The 5,995-nt window shown below is 43.8% G+C and overlaps 1 non-coding gene across 1 annotated transcript; it reads right to left on the reverse strand.

Annotated features, from left to right (window-relative positions):
- Positions 1-5,384: 5,384 nt before the first annotated feature.
- On the reverse strand, positions 5,385-5,493 carry LOC136498671 (small nucleolar RNA R71). Its single transcript, XR_010769682.1, has one exon. It is a non-coding gene; the product is annotated as a small nucleolar RNA R71 (small nucleolar RNA).
- Between the last annotated feature and the right edge of the window lie 502 nt (positions 5,494-5,995).

A 5,995-nucleotide genomic window follows, 5' to 3' on the forward strand; every position in this document is an offset into this window, starting at 1 on the left:
TGGCATTCAAGGCTAGCACCTCATCCAATAATAAGGGCAAGTCAAAGAAAGAAGAATCAAGTGAAGATGAAGATGCCAGTGACATTGATGATGAAGCTATGGCTCTCTTTGTACATAAGATGGGCAAATTCATGAAGGAGAAGGGCTATGGTGCAAGAAAGAGAAGAGATCACAATAAGGAGTATGTGAGGAGATGCTACAAGTGCAAGGGCAAGGATCACATTATAGCAAATTGTCCCTACAATAGTGATAATGATGAGGATGACAAGAAGAAAGAAAAAAAGGAGAAGAAGGAAAAGAAAGAGAAGAAGATGTCATTCAAGAAAAAGAAGAAGGGAGAAGGCTATGTGGTCACTTGGTATAGTGATGGCTCATCGGATGATGATGATGATTCTAGCGATGACGACAAGAAGTCTCTCAAGAAGAGACTAGCAAGCATCGCCATCAACAACAAGCCTTTCATCTTCGACACTCCATCGACTTGCCTTATGCCAAAGACTACCACGGGTAAAATGTGATGTGAGTGACAATGATGATTATGAAAGTGATGATTATAGGAGTGATGATGAGGAGGAGGTGTACACAAAGGAGGAGCTCATGGACATGTTGGAGCAAGTCCATACTTACTTTGAGATAAAGAGAAAGGAGTGCAAAGAATTGCGCAAGAGGGTCAAATCTCTTGAGCAATCCTTTGTTTAGCTAAATGCTTCTCATGAGAGTCTAAAGGAAGACCATGAGGAGCTTGGCAAAGGCTCACGCTAAGCTTGAAAAAGCTCACTCCTCTCTCCTCGAAGAAGCCAAGAAGGAGCAAGTGATTATGTTATGTGATATGGGCCTAACTTATGATATTCTTGATGAATCTTTTTACAAGCCCATTATTGTTGCTTCTACTAACCCTTCTTATAGCACTTCCACCTCACCTACTGGTGATGGTTTCACTTGTGATGCCTCACTAATGGTTGAGAATAAGACCCTCAAGAAGGAGGTCAATGAGCTCACTCGCACCTTAGGCAAGGCCTATGGTGGTGAGGACCGCTTGCTTATGTGCTTGGGTAGCCAAAGAGCATCTCTCTACAAAGAGGGATTGGGCTATACCCCCAAGAAGGGCAAGGCCACCTTTGCTCCTCACAAGACTAGTTTTGTGAAGAACAATAGTTGGTATTGCTATAGTTGTAAGCAAGTATGTCATAAAGAGCATGATTGCAAGAAGAAGAAATCACATGCTAATGTATCCTCAATTAAGTTTGATTCTTGTTATTTGCTTACCAAGGGTGTTAATGGTGTAAAGGCTAAGTTCATTGGTACATCCTTGTTGGGCCTAAAGAAGAAGGCCATTTGGGTACCAAAGAGCTTAGTTACTAACCTTCAAGTACCCAAGCAAGTTTGGGTACCTAAAAAGAATTGATCTTCTTTTGTAGGTCAATTATAAAGCCAGAGAAATGCATTGGGTGCTTGATAGTAGGTGTACATAACACATGACTGGTGATTCAAGAATGTTCAATTCAATCAACACAAGTGATAGCAATGGGATTGATAGTATAACATTTTGTGGTAATGGCAAAGGCAAGGTCAAAGGGCTTGGTAAGGTTGCAATATCCATTGACTTCAGCATTTCCAATGTGCTACTAGTAGAGAGCTTGAACTTCAACCTATTATTGGTAGCTCAATTGTGTGATCTTAGTTTCAAGTGCATATTTGGTGTGGATGATGTAGAGATCATAAGTGTAGATGGCTCTAACTTGGTATTCAAAGGATTTAGATATGAGAATCTATACTTGGTTAATTTCAATGCTAGTGAAACTCAATTGTCAACATGTTTACTCACTAAGTCTAGCATGTGTTGGTTATGGCATAGAAGGCTTGGTCATGTTGGAATGAAACAATTGAACAAATTGATTAAGCATGATCTAGTAAGGGGCTTGAAAGATGTCACATTTGAGAAGGATAAGCTATGTACTGCATGTTAAGCTAGAAAACAAGTTGGTAACACACATTCTAAGAAGAGCATGATGAGCACATCTAAGGCATTTGAGTTGTTGCACATGGACTTATTTGGACCAACCATATATACTAGCATTGGTGGAAATAAATATGGATTTGTGATAGTGGATGATCTCACTAGATACACATGGGTGTTCTTTCTTATTGATAAGAGTGATGTGTTTGCAACCTTCAAGACATTCATCAAGAGAATACATAATGAGTTTGAAACAACCATCAAGATAGTGAGAAGTGAAAATGGTAGTGAGTTCAAGAATATAAGAATTGATGAGTTGTGTGACGAGTTTGGAATTAGACATCAATTCTCGGCCAAGTACACTCCATAATCAAATGACCTTGTTGAGAGGAAGAATAGAACCTTGATTGACATGGTAAGATCAATGTTGAGTGAGTACAATGTGAGTTATTCATTTTGGGCCAAGCAATCAACACGGCTTGCTATTATAGCAACCACCTCTATTGTCACCCAATGATGGAGAAGACACCATATGAGCTCTTGAATGGAAGAAAGCCCAACATTGCATATTTTAAGGTTTTTGGTTGCAAATGCTATATATTGAAGAAAGGCACTAGATTGAGAAAGTTTGAAAAGTATGATAAAGGCTTCTTGCTTGGTTACTCCACTACTAGCAAGCTTTATAGAGTTTGGAATTTGGCTAGTGGTACTCTTGTGAAGGTGCATGGTGTTGAATTTGATGAAAACCAACAGTTCCTAAGAGGAAGATGAGAATCTAAATGACGTGAGAGGCACTCAATTAGCAAATACAATGAAGAAGATGGATGTTGGTAATATAAGGCCTAGAGAGGTGATTGATGTTGAATATGATCATAATCAAGTGCTCTCTAACTCAAATGTGCAAGCTAGTGCTTCTCATGATAAAAATTAAGCTAGTACAAGTGGTACTCAAGTGCAAGATCAACAACAAGTGGCTAGTTCATCATCTCAACCAAATGGCCAACCAAGTGTAAGCAATCAAGTTCAAATGCTCCAACCAACAAATGTTGCAAGAGATCATCTATTGGACTCAATAATTGGTGATATCTCAAGAGGTGTGCAAACAAGATCAAGATTGGCATCATTTTGTGAGAATTTCTCATTTGTGTCATCCATTGAACCAAAGAAGATAGATGAAGCTTTGAAGGATATTGATTGGATGAATTCTATGCATGAAGAGCTAAAACAACTTCACAAGAAATTAAGTATGGGAGTTAGTTGAGAGGCCTAAGGATCATAATGTGATTGGAACCAAATGCATCTTTTGGAACAAGCAAGATCAAGATAAGATAGTAGTAAGGAACAGATGAGATCCTAACATATGGGTATGTTGAGCCTTAGGATCAATGGTTCTGACCAAAGGGACCCCCGACCGACCCCTCCAGGATCGATCAGGGGATCAGGGGCTATACCTATCGGGTACACTCGTGCGCACCCTCCGACAAAGAAACCTGGCTGAGCCTAGGCATGGCATAGCCCCTGCACAGGGCTCGAAGGCTCGCCCAGTCCTAAGGCTCCTGATTGATGACACACTAGAGCTAAGGCCTTAGCTCCTGCTCAGCTTGTGACACCAGCCAAGGCCCAAGTGCAAGAAGACAAGCCCCAAGCCATCGAGGCTCGAGGGCTCCCAGACACCGTGCTATGTGTGTGGCCTTGCCGGCCACTTCCGCGATAGGGTCATGCACGGGTCATGACACAAGAAGATAAGCATCCCATGGCCTTAGGGGCTAGGTGCCTCTCAGGCCCATGCGTCAGCCCCTAGAGCCAACCTCCTTCATCACCAAGAAGACTCTAGAAGGTCCACCTAGGGAGGCTAGTCCAAGCTGACATAGCCTAGCACGTAGAGTGTTAGAACAGAGCAGGTAGACGATGCCCAAGGATTCTTTGGCTCCACAACACTGCCACAGTCCATAGAGCACCACTGTAAGACCCCCCTAGACTCTAGAGCATGTAGACCATAGACTCATCTCCCCAAACAGCCATGTACCCATCCTATCTCGTTATATAAGGGATAAGGTCAGGCCTAGGGGGGAAGGAACCCAAGAAATTCCATTCCATCTGCTTCTGCTCAACACCGAGAGCAGAGCAACCCATAGGAGGGGCATCGAGAGCTCCTCCACCTCATCCTATTGTCTTCCTCCTCTCCAACGAGGGGAAGACTCCACCGGTGGTGAGGCAACCTTCAGATTAGCACTGAGCTAACCCCCTATCAAATCTCTCTCTACACTCTGTTGTAACTCCTAGATTTTGGGGGCTTTTGAGTAAAAGGATCATCAGTTGCTGGACATAGGGCATCGATTGTCCTAAACCAGGATAAACTGTTGTGTCCTCTTTGTGATTCTTGTGTTCTTCAATCCACCGGAGACCCGTACTCTAACACTGACTCAAACAACTATGCATGACATGGTTCTTACCCCCACGATAGCTGGTGCACCAGGTAGGGGCAGCATCAAGTGTGACTCAGGCTCCATGGTGGCTGGAGCCACCCGCCTCATCATTGGAGCAAGTGACACCGCCCTAGGTGGCGGTGTCCGCTTCCCCAATGAGTTCTTAGTCATGACTAGCACCTTTGCTCTGGGCTAGGTCCTCAACTTCGGGAGCCTAGCCTATGTCGCCGACTGCTATGGCGAGCTTCATCCACTCCATGGGGCTATGCTGGTGGACAACGAGCCCCTGGTGTGGCCCCCTCTACTGAGACTTCTAGGAGCAGACCTCAAGGTCCTAGCCTCACAGATCTAGCACAGTTTGGGCCTGGACCCCACCATGCCGGACAGATGCAAAATGTTTTACATGTTGGCCAATGTCCACCACTAGATCGCCACCGGTGAGGTGCTCCCACTGCCTGGTCGCTTTTGGCACTACCTCCCAAACCTACCTTTCAAGATCCAGAACATGGCGGCGTCTTTCTAGATGGATCTAGAGCACCTCATCAGTCACGATGTGCCAAGAAGCACCATCCTCTCCAGTGCGGCCGTGACCGATGTCCCCTCGCTACACACCTTCCTTGAGATCCTATTAGGGAATGGCCTAGAGTACGACTCTAATGACATTGACTGCTATGCCCCTCCATGCCTATGCTACCACATCAACTCTAATGTTGGAGACAATGGATTTGAACTCAATCCAGCTCTCATCAACATGGTGCAAGCTAGCCAGTTTTGTGGAGAGGCACATAAAGATGCAAGTGCTCATGTTCAACACTTCCTAGAGATCTGTAGCACTTTCACCATCAAAGGAGTTTCCAAAGAAGCCATATTACTTCACCTCTTCCTATTCTCATACTTGGGGAAGGCAAAGCAATGATTCTACACCAACAAAGTTAGAAATACTACATGGGATAACTGCTCCACTACCTTTCTAGCAAAGTTCTTTCCCATAGGCAAGACCAATGCTCTACGTGGGAGAATTTCAAGTTTCCAACAACAACATGATGAATCTATCCCTGAGGCATGGAAACGCTTTCAAGATTACATATCAGAATATCCTCATCATGGGATGGAGAATTGGCTACTCATGCAGACTTTCTACCACGGGTTGACCAATAGCACCCGTGAGAATATGGATATAGCTGCTGGAGGTGAAATCCTGTCACTCACAATCCTAGGTGCAACATCTCTCATAGAGAAGATGGCCTCCAACTAAGGTTGGAATGAAGAACGTCTTCAAACGCGCAAGAGAGGTGGAGGTATGCATCAACTCAAGGAGGTAGACATGTTGTTTGCTAAAATGGATCTACCCATGAAGAAGCTTGAAGACCGAGCTAATGAGAAGCAAGAAGTCATGCACATTCATGATTCCCACATGACATGTAAAGAGTGTGGAAACACTAGGCATTTAGGGAACAACTGCCCTAAAATTCATGAGGATGTGAACTTCATCAACAACAACAACTATCATCCTCAACAGAATCAAGGATGGAATCAACAACAAAGGAAGAATTACCAAGGTAACTATCAAGGTAACAATAACAATAATTTCAATAATCAACCACCCTTGAGA

The sequence above is a fragment of the Miscanthus floridulus genome, chromosome 12 (assembly GCF_019320115.1).
Source record: "Miscanthus floridulus cultivar M001 chromosome 12, ASM1932011v1, whole genome shotgun sequence".
Lineage (NCBI taxonomy): Eukaryota > Viridiplantae > Streptophyta > Magnoliopsida > Poales > Poaceae > Miscanthus > Miscanthus floridulus.